At 41.2% G+C, this 20,200-nt stretch overlaps 1 protein-coding gene across 1 annotated transcript in view; it reads right to left on the bottom strand.

Annotated features, from left to right (window-relative positions):
- The window catches only part of LOC139750302 (kielin/chordin-like protein), a 436,266-nt gene extending 424,994 nt beyond the window's left edge, over nucleotides 1-11,272 (bottom strand). Inside the window, exon 1 of the mRNA XM_071664925.1 lies at nucleotides 11,119-11,272. The gene's annotated coding sequence lies outside the window, so the exon portion shown is untranslated. The remainder of the gene's footprint in view (nucleotides 1-11,118) is intronic.
- Between the last annotated feature and the right edge of the window lie 8,928 nt (nucleotides 11,273-20,200).

Raw genomic sequence — 20,200 nt, 5'->3', positions numbered from 1 at the left:
GTGTATGTTGCTCTGTCAGTCTGGTCACGGTGTTGTCATGTGATTCTCAGGCTCATCCACAGAGGGCAGCAGGGCTGTGTAAATAATTCATGGGCCGCCCGGAGTCGAGCGCACAGGCTCGAATTCCAATTACGGCGGTCGATCCACAGTCAAACCAGCTGTTCATCCTCCTATTCAGGGATTGGTCGATAAAATGGGTGACTAGCTTAGACTAGGTTAAATATATATATATATATATATATATATATATATATATATATATATATATATATATATATATATATATATATATATATCCCTTGGGATAGGGGAGAGAGAATACTTCCCACATATTCCCTGCGTGTCATAGAAGGCGACTAAAAGGGGAGGGAGCGGGTGGCTGGAAATCCTCCCCTCTCGTTTTTTTTTAATTTTCCAAAACAAGGAACAGAGGAGGTGGCCAGGTAAGGAGATTCCCTCAAAGGCCCAGTCCTCTGTTCTTAACGCTACCTCGCTACCGCGGGAAATAGCGAATAGTACGAAAGAAATATATATATATATATATATATATATATATATATATATATATATATATATATATATATATATATATATATATTATCCCTGGGGATAGGGGATTAAGAATACTTCCCACGTATTCCCTGCGTGTCGTAGAAGGCGACTAAAAGGGGAGGGAGCGGGGGGCTGGAAATCCTCCCCTCTCTTTTTTTAATTTTCCAAAAGAAGGAACAGAGGGGTCCAGGTGAGGATATTCCAAAAAAGGCCCAGTCCTCTGTTCTTAACGCTACCTCGCTAACGCGGGAAATGGCGAATAGTTTGAAAAAAAAAAAAAAAAAAAAAATATGTTTTAGATATCTGGGAGTGGATCTGTCAGCGGATGGAACCATGGAAGCGGAAGTGGATCATAGGGTGGGGGAGGGGGTGAAAATTTTGGGAGCCTTGAAAAATGTGTGGAAGTCGAGAACATTATCCCGGAAAGCAAAAATGGGTATGTTTGAAGGAATAGTAGTTCCAACAATGTTGTATGGTTGCGAGGCGTGGGCTATGGATAGAGTTGTGCGTAGGAGGATGGATGTGCTGGAAATGAGATGTTTGAGGACAATGTGTGGTGTGAGGTGGTTTGATCGAGTAAGTAACGTAAGGGTAAGAGAGATGTGTGGAAATAAAAGGAGCGTGGTTGAGAGAGCAGAAGAGGGTGTTTTGAAGTGGTTTGGGCACATGGAGAGAATGAGTGAGGAAAGATTGACCAAGAGGATATATGTGTCGGAGGTGGAGGGAACGAGGAGAAGAGGGAGACCAAATTGGAGGTGGAAAGATGGAGTGAAAAGGATTTTGTGTGATCGGGGCCTGAACATGCAGGAGGGTGAAAGGAGGGCAAGGAATAGAGTGAATTGGAGCGATGTGGTATACAGGGGTTGACGTGCTGTCAGTGGATTGAATCAAGGCATGTGAAGCGTCTGGGGTAAACCATGGAAAGCTGTGTAGGTATGTATATTTGCGTGTGTGGACGTGTGTATGTACATGTGTATGGGGGGGGTTGGGCCATTTCTTTCGTCTGTTTCCTTGCGCTACCTCGCAAACGCGGGAGACAGCGACAAAGTATAAAAAAAAAAAAAAATATATATATATATATATATATATATATATATATATATACGTGTGTAAGTAAGAGATGGCCAGAGAGCGTTATTAGATTACACGTTGATTGATAGGCGCGTAAATAGAGAGACTTTTGGATGTTAATGTGCTGAGAGGGGCAGCTGGAGGGATGTCCGATCATTATCCTGTGGAAGCGAAGGTGAAGATTTGTAGAGGTTTTCAGAAAAGAAGAATGTTGGGGTGAAGAGAGTGATGAGAGTAAGTGAGCTTGGAAAGGAGACTTGTGTGAAGAAATACCAGGAGAGACTGAGTGTATAATGGAAAAAGATGAGAGCAAATGACGTAAGGGGAGTGGAGGAGGAATTGGATGTATTTAGGGAAGCCGTGATAGCTTGCGCAAAAGATGACTGTAGCATGAGAAAGGTGGGAGGTGGGAAGATTAGAAAGGGTAGTGAGTGGTGGGATGAAGAAGTAAGATTGTTAATGAAAGAGAAGAGAGAGGCATTTGGACGAGATGTATATAAGAAAGAGGCAGAATCAGGAGGTCAAGAGAAAGGTTCAGAAGGTGAAAAAGAGGGCAAATGAGAGACGGGGTGAGAGAGTATCATTAAATTTTAGGGAGAATAAGATGTTTTGGAAGGAGGTAATTATAGTGCGTAAGACAACAAATGGGAACATCGGTGAGGTGGGCTAATGGGGAGGTTATAACAAGTAGTGGTGATGTGAGAAGGAGATGGAGTGAGTATTTTGAAGTTTTGTTGAATGTGTTTGATGATAAGAGTGGCAGATATAGGGTTTTTGGTCGAGGTGGTGTTCGACGTGAGAGGGTTAGGGAGAATGGTTTGCTAAACAGAGAAGAGGTAGTAAAAGCTTTGCGGAAGATGAAAGCTTTCAAGGTGGCGGGTTTGGATGGTATTTAAGTGGAATTTATCAAAAAAGAGGGTGACTGCGTTGCTGACTGGTTGGTGAGGATATTCAATGTATGTATGGTGCATGGTGAAGTGCCTGAGGATTGGCGGAATGCATGCATAGTGCCATTGTACAAGGGCAAAGGGGACGAAGGTGAGTGTTCAAATTACAGAGGTACAAGTTTGTTGAGTATTCCCGGGAAATCATATGAGAGGGTATTGACTGAGAGAGTGAAGGGATGTACAGAGCATCAGACTGGGGAAGAGCAATGTGGTTTCAGAAGTAGTAGAGGATGGGTGGATCAGGTATTTGCTTTGAACGTGAGAAATACTTAGAAAAACAAATGGATTTGTATGTGGCATTTGTGGATCTGGAGAAGGCATATGACAAGAGTTGATAGAGATGCTCTGTGGAAGGTATTAAGAGTATATGGTGTGAGAAGTAAGTTGCTAGAAGCAGTGAAAAGCTTTTCGAGGATGTAAGGCATGTGTACGAGGAGGAAGTGAGGAAAGTGATTGGTTCACTGTGAATGTCGGTTTGCGGCAGGGGTGCGTGATGTCTCCATGGATGTTTAATTTGTTTATGGATGGGGTTGTTAGGGAGGTGAATGTAAGAGTTTTGGAGAGAGGGGCAAGAATGCAGTCTGCTGTCGATGAGAGAGCTTGGGAAGTGAGTCAGTTGTTCGTTGCTGATGATACAGCGCTGGTGGCTGATTCAGGTGAGAAACTGCAGAAGCTATTACCTGAGTTTGGTAAAGTGTATGAAAGAAGAAAGTTAAGAGTAAATGTGAATAAGAGTAAGTTTATTAGGTACAGTAGGGTTGAAGGACAATTCAATTGGGAGGTAAGTTTGAAACGAGAAAAACTGGAGGAAGTGAAGTGTTTTAGATATCTGGGAGTGGATTTGGCAGCGGATGGAACCATGGAAACGAAAGAGTCACAGGGTGCGAAGGTTCTTTGAGCATTGAAGAATGTGTGGAAGGCGAGAACGTTATCTCGGAAAGCAAAAATGGGTATGTCTGAAGGAATAGCGGTTCGAAACAATGTTATATGGTTGCGAGGCATGGGCTATAGATAGGGTTGTGCGGAGGAGGGGGTGGATGTGTTGGAAATGAAATCGTTGAGAACAATATGTGGTGTGAGGTGGTTTGATCGAGTAATTAATGAAAGGGTAAGAGAGATGTGTGGTAACAAAACAGTGTGGTTGAGAGAGTAGGGGAGGGTGTTTTAAAATGGTTTGGTCACATGGAGAGAATGAGTGAGGAAAGATTGACAAAGAGGATATATGTGTCAGAGTTGGAGGGAACGAGAAGTGGGAGACCAAACTGGAGGTGGAAGGATGGAGTGAAAAAGATTTTGAGCGATCGGGGCTTGAACATACAGGAGGGTGAAAGGCGTGCAAGGAATAGAGTGAATTGGAACGATGTGGTATACCGGGGTCAACGTGCTGTCAATGGATTGGACCTGGGCATGTGAAGCGTCTGGGGTAAACCATAGAAAGTTTTATGGGGCCTGGAAGTAGAAAGGGAGTTTTGGTTTCGGTGCATTACACAAGACAGCTAGAGACTGAGTGTGAACGAATGTGGCCTTTTGTCTTTTAATATCGCTACCTCGCGGGGGTAGAGAGGAGGATGCTATTTCATGTGTGGCAGGGTGGCGACGGGAACGAATAAAGGCAGCAAGTATGAATATGTACATGTGTATATATGATATGTCAGTGTATGTATACGTTGAAATGTATAGGTATGTATATGTGGCCGTGTACGTATATACATGTGTATGTGGGTGAGTTGAGCCATTCTTTCGTCTTTTTCCTTGCGCTACCTTGCTAACGCAGGAGACAGCGACAAAGTATAATAAAAAATAGAATATATATATATATATATATATATATATATATATATATATATATATATATATATATATATATGAATGTACATATCAAGGTTCTGTTCCTGTCTCCTATACTTTTACTCCTTTTATCAACGATTTCCGTTATTCCACAAGTAATCAAACGCACTCCTTACACTGAACTCTACACTGCATTTCTCCACATCCTTCAATTCTGCTCCTTTTCTCACTCGATCTGCATCGCGTCTTGACACAGCCTTCCTACAGACCCAACTTCTACCCATCTTTCTATCGAAAACTCACGTTTCCTCTCTCCTTCAATGATTCTGTAATTTCATCTCGACTTAATGAAAACATTTGGTATTGTTATATTTAATCTTTCTTGGAAACCCCACATTACGAAAATAGCCAAGTCGGTCTCTACGAAACTGGGAGTCCTGTTTAGATGTCGAAATTTCTTCTCTTCTGAGCAGTTGTTCCGTCTATACAACGGATTAATTTGCCCTTGTATGGAGTACTGATCTCACATTCGGGTGGTTCTAGCTAACTTTAAAATTTGTCTTTCCTGCCTTATGTCACAATGTTGGTTCATTTTCCCTCTTCTATAGGTATTACTTTGCTTTTTGCTCCCGAGAGCTGGCTGCTTGTGTGCCCCCCACTACTAGCTGGACCACGCTATACTCGGCAAGCAGCTGCGTCACATGATTACTGTGTGGCCGTTGGCAACTCAAGGGTAGGCCGTTCTGATAACTGTTTCTTTCCTTACAACTCAAATCTTTGGAACTCTCTACCTTCTCATGTCATTCCAATAACTAAGACCTGACACATTTCGAAAGACAGATCTTTCACTTTCTCCAAAATTCATAAACATTTCCCTTATCTCTTCTTTTTCACCCTTTCATTGACCCCTCCATATATCAATTAAGGACTGGTCTTCATGTGGACTTCTGTCCACGGCTGAAGCCTCAAATACATACACACACACACACACACACACATATATATATATATATATATATATATATATATATATATATACACACACACACACACACTTAATCGCCGTCTCCCGTGTTAGCGAGGTAGCGCAAGGAAATGATGAGAGATGACCCAACCCACCCACATACACATGTATACACATAAACGCCCACACAAGCACATATACATACATATACAATTCAAGGTATACATACATATACATACACAGACATATACATATATACACATATACTTGTTGCCTTCATCTAATCCCGTCTCCACCCAGCCACACAAGAAATAGCGTCCCCCCTCCAGGAAGGTTGCGCCAGGAAAATTATATATATATATATATATATATATATATATATATATATATATATATATATATATATATATATATATATATATATATATATCCCTGGGGATAGGGGAGAAAGAATACTTCCCACGTATTCCCTGCGTGTCGTAGAAGGCGACTAAAAGGGGAGGGAGCGGGGGGCTGGAAATCTTCCCCTCTCGTTTTTTTTTTTTTTTTCCCAAAACAAGGAACAGAGAGGGGGGCCAGATGAGGATATTCCCTCCAAGGCCCAGTCCTCTGTTCTTAACGCTACCTCGCTAAAGCGGGAAATGGCGAATAGTTTGAAAGAAAAAAAAAAAAAAATATATATATATATATATATATATATATATATATATATATATATATATATATATATATATAAGGGAGGGGGCGAAAGTTCTGGGAGCGTTGAAGAATGTGTGGAAGCGAGAACGTTATCTCGGAGAGCAAATATGGGCATGTTGAAGTAATAGTGGTTTCAACAATGTTATATGGTTGTGAGGCATGGGCTATAGATCTGATTGTGAGGAGGACGGTGGATGTGTTGGAAATGAAATGGTTGAGGACAATATGTGGTGTGACGTGGTTTGATAGAGTAATGAAAGGGTAAGAGAGATGTGTGGTAATGAAAAGTGTGGTTGAGAGAGCAGAAGAGGGTGTGTTGAAATGGTCTGGACACATGGAGAGAATATGCGAGGATAGATAGACATAGAAGATATACATGTCAGAGGTGGAGGGAAGAGAAGTGGGGGACCAAACTGGAAGTGGAAGGATGGAGTGAAAAATATTATAAGCGATTGGGGACCTGACATACAGGAGGTTGAAAGGCTTGCATAGAATAGTGTGAACTGGAACGAGGTGGTATACCGGGGACGACGTACTGTCAATGGATTGAACCAGGGCATGTGAAGCGTCTGGGGTAAACCAAGGAAAGTTCTGTGGGGCCTGGATGTGGAAAGGGAGCTGTGGTTTCGGTGCGTTACACATGACAGCAAGAGACTGAGTGTGAACGAATTGGGCCTTTTTTGTCTGTTCCTGGCGCTACCTCGCTGGATGCGAGAGGGGAGGGAATGCTATTTCGTGTGTGGCGGGGTGGGGATGAGGTAGATGAAGGCAGCAAGTATGAACATGTACATATGTATATGTCTGTGTATGGATATGTATGTATACAGTGAAATGTATATGTATGTATATGTGAGTGTGTGGGTGTTTATGTATATAAATATGTATGTGGGTGGGTTGGCCATTCCTCGTCTGTTTCCTTGCGCTACCTCGCTAACGCGGGAAACAGCGGTTAAGTATAATAAAAAAAATAAATATCATACATATATATATATATATATATATTTTTTTTTTTTTTTTTTTTTTTAAACTTTGTCGCTGTCTCCCGCGTTTGCGAGGTAGCGCAAGGAAACAGACGAAAGAAATGGCCCCCCCCCCCCATACACATGTACATACACACGTCCACACACGCAAATATACATACCTACACAGCTTTCCATGGTTTACCCCAGACGCTTCACATGCCCCGACTCAATCCACTGACAGCACGTCAACCCCTGTATACCACATCGCTCCAATTCACTCTATTCCTTGCCCTCCTTTCACCCTCCTGCATGTTCAGGCCCCGATCACACAAAATCTTTTTCACTCCATCTTTCCACCTCCAATTTGGTCTCCCTCTTCTCCTCGTTCCCTCCACCTCCGACACATATATCCTCTTGGTCAATCTTTCCTCACTCATTCTCTCCATGTGCCCAAACCATTTCAAAACACCCTCTTCTGCTCTCTCAACCACGCTCTTTTTATTTCCACACATCTCTCTTACCCTTACGTTACTTACTCGATCAAACCACCTCACACCACACATTTTCCTCAAACATCTCATTTCCAGCACGTCCATCCTCCTGCGCACAACTCTATCCATAGCCCACGCCTCGCAACCATACAACATTGTTGGAACCACTATTCCTTCAAACATACCCATTTTTGCTTTCCGAGATAATGTTCTCGACTTCCACACATTTTTCAAGGCTCCCAAAATTTTCGCCCCCTCCCCCACCCTATGATCCACTTCCGCTTCCATGGTTCCATCCGCTGACAGATCCACTCCCAGATATCTAAAACACTTCACTTCCTCCAGTTTTTCTCCATTCAAACTCACCTCCCAATTGACTTGACCCTCAACCCTACTGTACCTAATAACCTTGCTCTTATTCACATTTACTCTTAACTTTCTTCTTCCACACACTTTACCAAACTCAGTCACCAGCTTCTGCAGTTTCTCACATGAATCAGCCACCAGCGCTGTATCATCAGCGAACAACAACTGACTCACTTCCCAAGCTCTCTCATCCCCAACAGACTTCATACTTGCCCCTCTTTCCAGGACTCTTGCATTTACCTCCCAACCAACCCCATCCATAAACAAATTAAACAACCATGGAGACATCACACACCCCTGCCGCAAACCTACATTCACTGAGAACCAATCACTTTCCTCTCTTCCTACACGTACACATGCCTTACATCCTCGATAAAAACTTTTCACTGCTTCTAACAACTTGCCTCCCACACCATATATTCTTAATACCTTCCACAGAGCATCTCTATCAACTCTATCATATGCCTTCTCCAGATCCATAAATGCTACATACAAATCCATTTGCTTTTCTAAGTATTTCTCACATACATTCTTCAAAGCAAACACCTGATCCACACATCCTCTACCACTTCTGAAACCGCACTGCTCTTCCCCAATATATATATATATATATATATATATATATATATATATATATATATATATATATATATATATATTGGAAAGGATCACGATTTTGCGCGTGATCAAGGTATTCCTACGAGTCCATATATCGTGTTTCATTTTCCCCGTGGCCTCATCGAAAAAAAATTATATATATATATATATATATATATATATATATATATATATATATATATATATATATATATATATATATAATTGCAGTTTCCCGCGTCAGCGAGGTAGCGTCAGGAAACACGAAGAATGGACCATCCACTCATATACACGCATACATACAAAAACACCCACGAACGCACATATACACATCAACATATACATATAAATATATATATATATATATATATATATATATATATATATATATATATATATATATACACACACACACAGACATAGACATACATGTACATATTCATGCGTGCCTTCATCCATTCTGTCGCCTCCCCGCTCCACAGGAAATAGCATCGCCACCCCCTGCTTCAGCGAGGTAGCGCCAGGAAACAGACAAAAAAGGCCACATTCGTTCACACTCAGTCTCTAGCTTTCATGTGTAATGCAACGAAAACACAGCTCCTATCCACATCTAGGCCCAACAGACCCATAATAGAGAGAGAGAGAGAGAGAGAGAGAGAGAGAGAGAGAGAGAGAGAGAGAGAGAGAGAGTTGTACATGTTTACTGTGTATGTACATTCACCTTCGACTGCAAAAGTTAAACTCGTTATTTACAGTGCTGCTAACTGAGCTGGAAAAGTATTTCTGACTTACGACCTAAGGTTCCCAGGCGATTACTATTTCCAAGTGTCAACTAGCAGGGTCACATGTTATGATTCAGGTCAGGCTGTAGCGGGCCCCTCAGCCAGCATCCCCTGGGACGACCCGTGCTCGCTGCCAGGCGTCTAGTTCATAAATCTCGTACGACACCCAAGACTGGCCAAGTCATGACAACATTGCAGTTCTTTATTTATTTCTGCGTGGTACTATGAGTTATGCTGCTCTCAGCCTCTCATTCTTTTGTTTGAAAGGAAGCTCTAGTTATCAAGGAATTCATCATACATCTAAATGGCTTCGCTACTGTCTTTCAAATAGGAACCACGTAAAAAGAAAAAGTTATTACATAAGCTGTTACTGAATATACTGTAAATAAAAAGGAAATCTGGAGCTGAAGGAGACTCAAAATCTGGCTCCCTCTTCCACATCGAACTTTGTATCATCTCTCCAACGCAATATCATTATTATATTCAAACAGAACAGGAAGAAAGGAAGAGGGAAACTCGCCAGTGGAACTTAGCCTAAGCTCAGTGGAAAGATTACCAAGTCGGACTAGGCTATACAGAACTTTTATCCACAAATAAAGTTAACTATGGTCCAACAATTCATCATACGCTCGTTGTAGAATGAGTTACAACTAATGTATTCTTAACATTTTTCATATAATTATTATTTTCTGGTGACTTCCTAAAAAGTTATAACTAATGTATTCTTGAGTTTCTTTATATCATTTTTCAGTGACTTCAAAAAAAAAAAAAAATCACATGGTCATGGATATAAAATAAACCCAAGTTTGAACTAGTGTTATAATGTCCATCCGCTAAAACACGTCACGGGAATGTGTTCACCCAATTCATAACTATAGCGCTAGCGAAATATGCAATCCCAAGTTATCACAATACGTCAAGGGAGTGTGTCAAGCCAAATTTGAAACGCATGCCACTAATGTGTAAAGCCTAATACAAATCACGAGTCACGAGGATCAATAAATCCACATTAAAACACATGTTAAAGGGACATTTCTTGCCCCTCACAAATGATGAAGTGTACATGCAGGCTGAAACACCAGTGTCACGGGAACATGTAAACTCCCGCAAAAACCTATAGAGTTCAACTTGACATATAAAAACCCACATCAAAACACCGTCACTAATTGAGTACTCTCCACAATAAACAATGATGCCACAGGAACAATAAACCATGTTTATAACATCTATGCCATGACAACATGCAAAACCACTCGCATAAACAACAGTTACGACAAAAATGCCTCCATAACATGATTTCGAAATCCCGTATTTCCAGCTCCCTGAAGACTTCACACGAATATTTTTTTTTTCTCTCTCCCTCACGGAGCTGCCAGTTGACTTAATAACAAGAAAAACATTGACAAAAAGCACACTTCGGTCAGTAACTATCCCAGTACTGGAATTAAAACGAATAAAAAAAATATTAAGTATGCTAACCATTCTACCAAAGTTAAAACAACAGTGTGGACTCTTTAGCATAATTCATAACATGCCATTCACTGTCCTTACGAGTGAAACATTATCAAAAAACAATAAAAAAAAATGTGTTCAACGTTCATTCCAACCTCAAGTAAACAACGATTTCAAAGGTTATAAGAACATCTATTGTCCAATTTTGAAAAAGCATTGTTGATATCTACTCATCAGAAATCTGTTGACTTCCATGACATTTTTCTAAATCAGTTGTCCTATCTGATACATTTTTATGAGTGTTATGCCAGGTTACACAAATTCCTGAACAATCGTTGGTTTAGAATCATTCAGTTATCTGTGTTGACCTTGTTGACAGTTACCTACCATAAACCAACATGGAGGAAATGAGAATAGCTTATAGCAAGGAGAATGAGATGTACTTACAAGTATCAGCAAGTCTCAGCTCTGTAAACGACTGACGGAGAGAACGTTTGCGTACTTCACCTCCCCTTGCTCGAGTGACACTGGCACGGTGGTGAAGGTTCAAGGTACACGTTCGTCCAGTCTGGAAGTCCAGCCATGTTGCCAACGCATTTTATTATTGCAACATTTTCCAGTATTACGTAACTTCATCATTGCACTGGTTTTCACTCGCATGGACTGCACATATATGTGTTATTAGCAATACGTAGTGGTTGGTTAAGCTTAAATTAGTTTTGATGCATTTTCCTGTGAAGTTTATTGATGCAGGACCTCTAGCAAGCCCAACGGTGGAGTTGCCATGTTTCACCAGAGTAAACAATTATGCCTTGCATCGTTACTACTCGACTTCGAGCTCAAATACAGCCCGAGTATTCCCAAATACCACATGATGCCATCGCAGAATATTTGTGTTTCCTGATCAACCATCCTGAAATGTCTGAAGTCATGTTTTTCTTAGAAAAATAAAACAGGAGATTAAAGGACTAGGAAGAGTACGGGTGAATGAAAGCAACTGGTGCAATACCCTATCTCCCACAGCAACATTACTGTAAACATGCCACAGCGTGCCATTAGCGCCTCCCACGCCTTGGTCAGCGCTCTCCTGCTCTCAGTCGTTGGTCACTCATTCTTGAAAGACAAACAAACATTGTTGACTCAGTTAATACATGCTGACTTCAAACATGTTAACTAGGTGGGTCTTTATAACCCGCGGACATTATGAGTTATCCACCAATCAAACAAAGAGCGTTTCAACCAAATGCTAATGTAAGTACATAACATCTTTATATTGTACAATGACACAAAAGTCTCAGTATCTTTGGAAAGAACAATCGGTTGAGTACTTACCGCTTTGGATGGGATCGGAAAAGATCAGTTTTGTATCCAGGTCCAGTTATAACAACATTCCTGCAAGCGAAGATAAAATGAGCCACAACATATCATCGAAATAGCACATTTGTGGGAGTTTTTACCGCAGTACGATTGACATCATTCATGATCTTTTAACAACAAACTGGTGAAATAGCACGTATGGATCAACATGTAGATTTCATTTGTCGCGAATTTTTGATAAAATATACGCATACGTAGGATGGATGTGTGGGAGGGGAATTTTGGGTGTGTTTGAAGGGATGGTAGTCTCAACTATATCATATAGATAGCCTATGCGAGGTATGGGCTCTATATAGATCAGAGATGTGTGGTAATAAAAAGGGTGCTGTTGAGAGAGCAGAAGAGGGTGCACTGAAATGGTTTGGACATAGAGAGAGAAGGAGTGAGGAAATGTTGACAAAGAGGATATATGTGTCAGAAGTGGAGGGTACAAGGAGAACGGGGAACCAAACTGGATATGAAGGATAGAGTGAAAAAGACTGATCGATCAGTGCCTGAACATCTAGAAGGGTGAAAGGCGTATACGAGATAGAGTGAACTGGAACGATATGGTATACTGGGGACGACGTGCTGTCAATGGACTGAACTAGGGCATGTGAAGCGTCCAGGGTAACCCATGAAAATGTCTGTGGCCTGGTTGTGATAGGAAGTGGCGCTTTGGATGCACTACACTGCAGACAACTAAAGAATGGAAATGTGTGAATGTGGCCTTTCTTCGTCTGTTCCTGGTGCTACCTCTTTAACACGGGAAATGGCGATCAAGTATGAAAAGAAAATATATATTTTTTTCTTTATAATCACCCAAGACCTATTTCTATTAAAGAGTTCTGGTGTTACCTAGGACCTTTCTAAAAAGGCCCTCCACCCCAAATCTGCGCTACCTCCAGTAGCAGGGAAATTTGGACTCCTTTGGAATGAGACGTTCTTTGACAAGAATCTACTCCCAATGATACAGCTTCAAGAAAGGCGACTTTTCATTTGCCGTGTAACCTCGAGCAGGCGGAGTCTGGTGGAGTGAGGTGAAAAGGAACAGGAATGGTGAACAGCTTGTGAAGTTGTGTGCTAAAACGGACTGGTGATTGGGAATACCCAATTCAAAAGGGGGACATACATAAGTATATGTGGGTGATTAGGAAAGAAGTGGGCATTACTCGAATAAATAACAACTGATAGCATGCATAAGAGAGACTCGGATGTCAATGTGTTGAGAGGAGCAGCTGGTGCAATGTGTGAGAGGATGTTCAGCGCATCAGATTGGGGAGAAACAATGTGGTTTTAGTGTAGTAATGGTTATGTGGATCAAGTGTTTCTATTGAAGAATGTGTGTGGAAAAATACTTAAGGGAAAAAGAGTGATAAAACTGAATACGACAGCATATTCAGAGCTATCAATCTTCTTTCTTATGTTCTCTAATTTTCTCAGTATTATTTTACCATTAGGTGGGTGCTTAAACACCGCTTGTCCGTAATCCACCATTTAATGAATTCAAGCTTTCGCCTTCACAGAGGCATCATCAGGAATCTACAAAAAAAGAGAAAAATACGTCACAAGACTTGGATAAGAAAAGTAAAATATACACATTATCAGTCTAATGATACACTAAAACGATCCTAAAACATGCTCGCTCGTCAAGAACAATATGGTAGGTCGATCTGAAAGTTTGAATCATACCGATGTGGTATACGATGCTGTATTGGGGACTGTCAGCCTCACCACATAAACTACATTGGACATACAACCTGCACCCTGAGCCGTCGCCTCTCGCTCCACATACAAGAAGGTGGATTAAACAACATCAACAAAAGCATGGAACGAAACTAACGAGGGATATTATATTGAATAACACCAGAATCATTACTAGTTGCAGTGATCACAGGAGACTACAGATATATGGAGCCATTCACATTAGAGAGAAAGCTCCTGTTATCAACATCCAGACAAATATGACTATCGCCATACAGCTTCTGAAGGCCCGCCAAGAGAACGTAGACGAATGGGAAACATCACTGACTCGCTACAAGCTACCTAGTCCGCCACTGCTGGGCGTCAGGAACACGGTCCAACGTTACGAAGGTCTGAGAGAATCAGACGAGCCTAACCTGACCTCAGCTCTACATCCGGACACTAACGGTCTCGCTTGGTCCTTCTTAGTGTATTAAGTGATGGACTTTCTTGTGTAATACTGTTCTATGTTTTTCCTCGACTTTAAGTTTTCTATTTTGTTTCCATATGTTGTATCTAGATTGACTACCCTTCATGAGATAGTTAATTTGTTTAGTGTTTACCTTACTTTTATGTGCTATGTGTTGTGTTTTCCCGAGTTTCTATATTTTGATTCCGTTCTACTTTTCATATCCAAGTTTTGTGACGCAGTATGTATCTCTTTTTGTAGATTCCCGATTATGCCTTTGTAAGGGCGAAAGCTTAGATGTATTAAATGATGGACTACGGACAACTGGTGTTTGATTACCCACCTAATGGGAGAATGATACTGAGAAATTAGAGAACTTAAGAAAGAAGATTAATAACTCTATATAAGCTGTCGTATCCAATTCTATGAGCACGAGAAAAATCCTGCTCCCAGCAGGGGGCTAGAAACCCTCCCCTCCTTTTATTTTTTCTAAAAGGGGAAACAGAAGAAGGATCACGCGGGGAGTGCTCATCCTCCTCGAAGACTCAGATTGAAGTGTCTAAATGTGTGTGAATGTAACCAAGATGAGAAAGGAGAGACAGGTAGTATGTTTAAGAAAAGGAACCTGGAAGTTTTGACTCTGAGTGAAACGAAGCTCAAGGGTAAAGGAGAAGAGTAGTTTGGGAATGTTTGGGGAGTAAAGTCAGGGGTTGGTGAGAGGACAAGAGCAAGGGAAGGAGTAGCAATACTCCTGAAACAGGAGTGGTGGGAGTATGTAATAAGTGTAAAAAAGTAATCCCTAGATTGATATGTGTAAAACCAAAAGTGGATGGAGAGAGATGGGTGATCATTTGTGCATATGCACCTGGGCATGAGAAGAAAGATCATGAGAGGCAAGTGTTTTGGGAGCAGCTGAGTGAATGTGTTAGAAGTTTTGATGTACGAGACCGGGTTATAGCGATGGGTGATTTGAATGCAAAGGTGAGTAATGTGGCAGTTGAGGGAATAATTGGTGTACATGGGATGTTCAGTGTGTAAATGGAAATGGTGAAGAGCTCGTAGATTTGGGTGCTGAAAAAGGACTGGTGATTGGGAATACCTGGTTTAAAAAGAGAGATATACATAAGAGAGACTTTTGGATGTTAATGTGCTGAAAGGTGAAACTGAAGCGATGTCTGATCATTATCTTGTGAAGGCGAAGGTGAAGATTTGTAGAGGTTTTCAGAAAAGAAGAGAGAATGTTGGGGTGAAGAGAGTGGTGAGAGTAAGTGAGCTTGGGAAGGAGACTTGTTTGAGGAAGTACCAGGAGAGACTGAGTGCAGAATGGAAAAAGGTGAGAGCAAAGGACGTAGGGGAGTGGGGGAAGAATGGGATTTATTTAGGGAAGCAGTGATGGCTTGCGCAAAAGATGCCTGTGGCATGAGAAGCGTGGGAGGTAGGCAGATTAGAAAGGGTAGTAAGTGGTGGGATGAAGAAGTAAGATTATTAGTGAAAGAGAAGAGAGAGGCATTTGGACGAGTTTTGCAGGGAAATAGTGCAAATGACTGGGAGATGTATAAAAGAAAGAGGCAGGAGGTCAAGATAAAGGTGCTAGAGGTGAAACAGAGGGCAAATGCGAGTTGGGGTGAGAGAGTATCATTAAATTTTAGGGAGAATTAAAAGATGTTTTGGAAGGAGGTAAATAAAGTGCGTAAGACAAGAGAACAAATGGGAACATCGGTGAAGGGGGCTAATGGGGAGGTGATAACAAGTAGTGGTGATGTGAGGAGATGGAGTGAGTATTTTGAAGGTTTGTTGAATGTGTTAGATGATAGAGTGACAGATATAGGGTGTTTTGGTCGAGGTGGTGTGCAAAGTGAGAGGGTTAGGGTAAACTGAGGGTAAACAGAGAAGAGGTAGTAAAAGCTTTGCGGAAGATGAAAGCCGGCAAAGCAGCGGGTTTGGATGGTATTGCAGTGGAATTTATTAAAAAAAAAAAAAGGGTGACTGCTGTGTTGTTGACTAGTTGGTAAGGATGTCTAATGCATGTATGACTTATGGTGAGGTGCCTGAGGATTGGCGGAATGCATGCATAGTGCCTTTGCACTAAGGCAAAGGGGATAAAGGTGAGTACTCAAATTACAGAGGTATAAGTTTGTTAGTATTCCTGAGAAATCATATGGGAGGATATTGATTGAGAGGGTGAAGGCATGCACAGAGCATCAGACTGGGGAAGAGCAGTGTGGTTTCAGAAGAGGATGTGTGGATCTGGTGTTTGCTTTGAAGAATGTATGTGAGAAATACTTAGAAAAGCAAATGGATTTGTATGGAGCATTTATGGATCTGGAGAAGGCATATGACAGAGTTGATAGAGATGCTCTGTGGAAAGTATTGAGAATATATGGTGTTGGAGGCAAGTTGCTAAAAGCAGTGAAAAGTTTTTATCGAGGATGTAAAGCATGTGTACGAGTAGGAAGAGAGGAAAGTGATTGGTTCTCAGTGAATGTCGGTTTGCGGCAGAGCTGCGTGATGTCTCCAGGGTTGTTTCATTTGTTTATGAATGGGGTTGTTAGGGAGGTGAATGCAAGAGTTTTGGAAAGAGAGGCAAGTATGCAGTCTGCAGTGGATGAGAGGGTTTGGGAAGTGAGTCAGTTGTTATTCGCTGATGATACAGCGCTGGTGGCTGAGTCGGGTGTGAAACTGCAGAAACTGGTGACTGAGTTTGGTAAAGTGTGTGAAAGAAGAAAGCTGAGAGTAAATGTGAATAAGAGCAAGGTTATTAGGTACAGTACGGTTGAGGGACAAGTCAATTGGGAGGTGAGTTGGAATGGAGAAAAACTGGAGGAAGTGAAGTGTTTTAGATAGCTGGGAGTGGATTTAGCAGCGGATGGAGCCATGGAAGTGGAAGTGAGTCACATGGTGGGGGAGGGGGCGAAAATTCTGGGAGCGTTGAAAAATGTGTAGAAGGCGAGAACATTATCTCGGATAGTAAAAATGGGTATGTTTGAAGGAATAGTGGTTCCAACAATGTTATATGGTTGCGAGGCATGGGCTATAGATAGAGTAGAGCGGAGGAGGGTGGAAGTATTGGAAATGAGATGTCTGAGGACAATATGTGGTGTGAGGTGGTTTGATCGAGTAAGTAATGAAAGGGTAAGAGAGATGTGTGGTAATAAAAAGAGTGTGGTTGAGAGAGCTGAAGAGGGTGTTTTAAAATGGTTTGGTCACATGGAGAGAATGAGTGAGGAAAGATTGACAAAGAGAATATATGTGTCAGAGGTGGAGGGAACGAGGAGAAGTGGGAGACCAGATTGGAGGTGGAAGGATGGAGTGAAATAGATTTTGAGCGATCAGGGCCTGAACATGCAGGAGGGTGAAAGGCGTGCAAGGAATAGAGTGAATTGGAACGATGTGGTATACCGGGGTCGACGTGCTGTCAATGGGAACCAGGGCATCTGGGGTAAACCATGGAAAGTTTTGTGGGGCCTGGATGTGGAAAGGGAGCTGTGGTTTCGGTGCATTATACATGACAGCTAGAGACTGAGCGTGAACGAATGTGGCCTTCGTTGTCTTTTCCTAGCGCTACCTCGCGCGCATGCGGGGGGGAGGGGGTTGTCATTTCATGTGTGGCGGGGTGGCGACGGAATGAATAAAGGCAGCAAGTATGAATTATGTACATGTGTATATCTGTATATGTCTGCGTATGTATATATATGTATACGATGAAATGTATAGGTATGTATATGCGTGCGTGTGTGGATGTGTATGTATATGCATGTGTATGTGGGTGGGTTGGGCCATTCTTTCGTCTGTTTCCTTGCGCTACCTCGCTAACGCGGGAGACTGATAAAGTATAATAAATAAATAAGTAAATATATATATATATATATATATATATATATATATATATATATATATATATATATATATGTATATATATATATATATATATATATATATATATAAATATATATTTTTCTTTTTCTTTTAAACTATTCGCCATTTCCCGCGTTAGCGAGGTAGCGCTAAGAACAGAGGACTGGGCCTTTTTTGGAATATCCTCAACTGGCCCCCTCTGTTCCTTCTTTTGGAAAATTTAAAAAAAAAAAAATGAGAGGGGAGGATTTCCAGCCCCCCGCTCCCTCCCCTTTTAGTCGCCTTCTACGACACGCAGGGAATACGTGGGAAGTATTCTTAATCCCCTATCCCCAGGGATAATATATATATATATATATATATATATATATATATATATATATATATATATATATATATATATATATACCATGGAAAGTTGTGTAGGTATGTATATTTGCGTGTGTGGACGTATGTATATACATGTGTATGGGGGGGGGTTGGGCCATTTCTTTCGTCTGTTTCCTTGCGCTACCTCGCAACGCGGGAGACAGCGACAAAAAAAAAAAAAAAAAAAAAAATATATATATATATATATATATATATATATATATATATATATATATATACACACGTGTGGTGAACTTGTATATATTTATGTGTGTGCGTGACCTGACGAACATATAGAAATTCAATTGACATTATTCGGTTATGCAAATGTGTACGATACAATTATGGAGCTGAATTGTGCCCCATGGAATAAACGTAAATACACGGTAAATAAAGTTTTCAGACCATTAGAGTTTTAGTCAAAACTTTTGAAAACTGACTGTTGTATCGTAAATATATGTTGTTTATTTTGTGAGACATGAATACTGAAGCAAAGCCCAATTCATTTCAACTCCTGAGGAAACAAAACCAAAAACCAAAATGACTTGGTCAACGGACAAAGTTAACCTGGTCTGTACACGTAGGCTCACCTGATACTTTTACCTCTAAGGAGCTACAAGAGTGACTACTTTCACCCTTACAGAAAGAACATAACGGATGTTATGGGAGTAGAGAAGGTAGGTGTTGTACTACGACATGATGACATCTAGCGGAAGAATTTCACGAAAGAGATTAGTAGGGAAAGTAAGAATCTATTCATGATTACGGTTAGTGATGAGGATGGTGTTAGCATGATGGCAATACTCTTCTGGTCTCCTGCTGGCCAACAAAGGAACATTAACTATGAAGCAGTAACTTCTTGGTAAAAATGATACGTCGCTGTCATAAGTACAGGGAAGCAGAGCTTCCTCAGTACATGATGTATTGGTTGATGGCACAACACCTCATTCTCTCGGCCGTTGTTCTGTACAGTAATTGTAATGCTTTACATATGACAGCTCAGTATTTGGTAAGTGTTTGAGCGAAACCAACCGACACTTCAAATGCGATAACCTTTTAAGTAAGATAATTCAGCCCCTTCGAATAAGATAGATTACGACACCTGGAACGAATTCTTATTTAAGTTTGTTGTTACCAGCCGGGCAGCGAAAGTTCTGGTGAGCGCCACTTGAAACTTTGTTCGCAGTTTAATTAAAAGGGTTGGATAAGGCATCATCTAGAACACGCACAGACTTAGGATCTCCTTGGATTTAAGGTAGGAATTGGATGCTCAGGAATATCATGTTTTCAAGGTATAGGGCCCCCATGAATGTACATCTCCCTCATGCTACAAGAATAGGTAATTGCATATGCACACACGCTCTCTCTCTCTCTCTCTCTCTCTCTCTCTCTCTCTCTCTCTCTCTCTCTCTCTCTCTGATGGAGTGTCTAGAATCCTTTGGCCGGCCACTTGCAGATATGTAAAGTCATCGGAAGAGGAATTAATACCATGGGAAGGGAGGGGAGCCAACCCTGTCGTCAAGGGAAAGGGGAAATTCTAAACTACAAACCAGTACCGCTAATAGATATAGTCCGTAGGTTACAGGAAAAAATAAATATAACTGATCATAACCTGGAGGATAGAAACTACTAATGGGTTAAGAAAGAATACGTTAAACATTGAAGACCTGGTCTTCCATGACGTGATTAGCAGCTTCGAAAATATGGGAAAGGCTGGTGGAATGGGTACTTCTGGAATGCTGGAAGGCACTTAACCCTATGTCCCCATGCCGATTGTCAAAAAGGAAAATAGCATCA

The sequence above is a fragment of the Panulirus ornatus genome, chromosome 9 (genome assembly GCF_036320965.1).
Source record: "Panulirus ornatus isolate Po-2019 chromosome 9, ASM3632096v1, whole genome shotgun sequence".
NCBI lineage: Eukaryota > Metazoa > Arthropoda > Malacostraca > Decapoda > Palinuridae > Panulirus > Panulirus ornatus.
The sequence above is the reverse complement of the archived record's forward strand: the minus strand, read 5'-3'. Positions and strand labels throughout refer to the sequence as shown.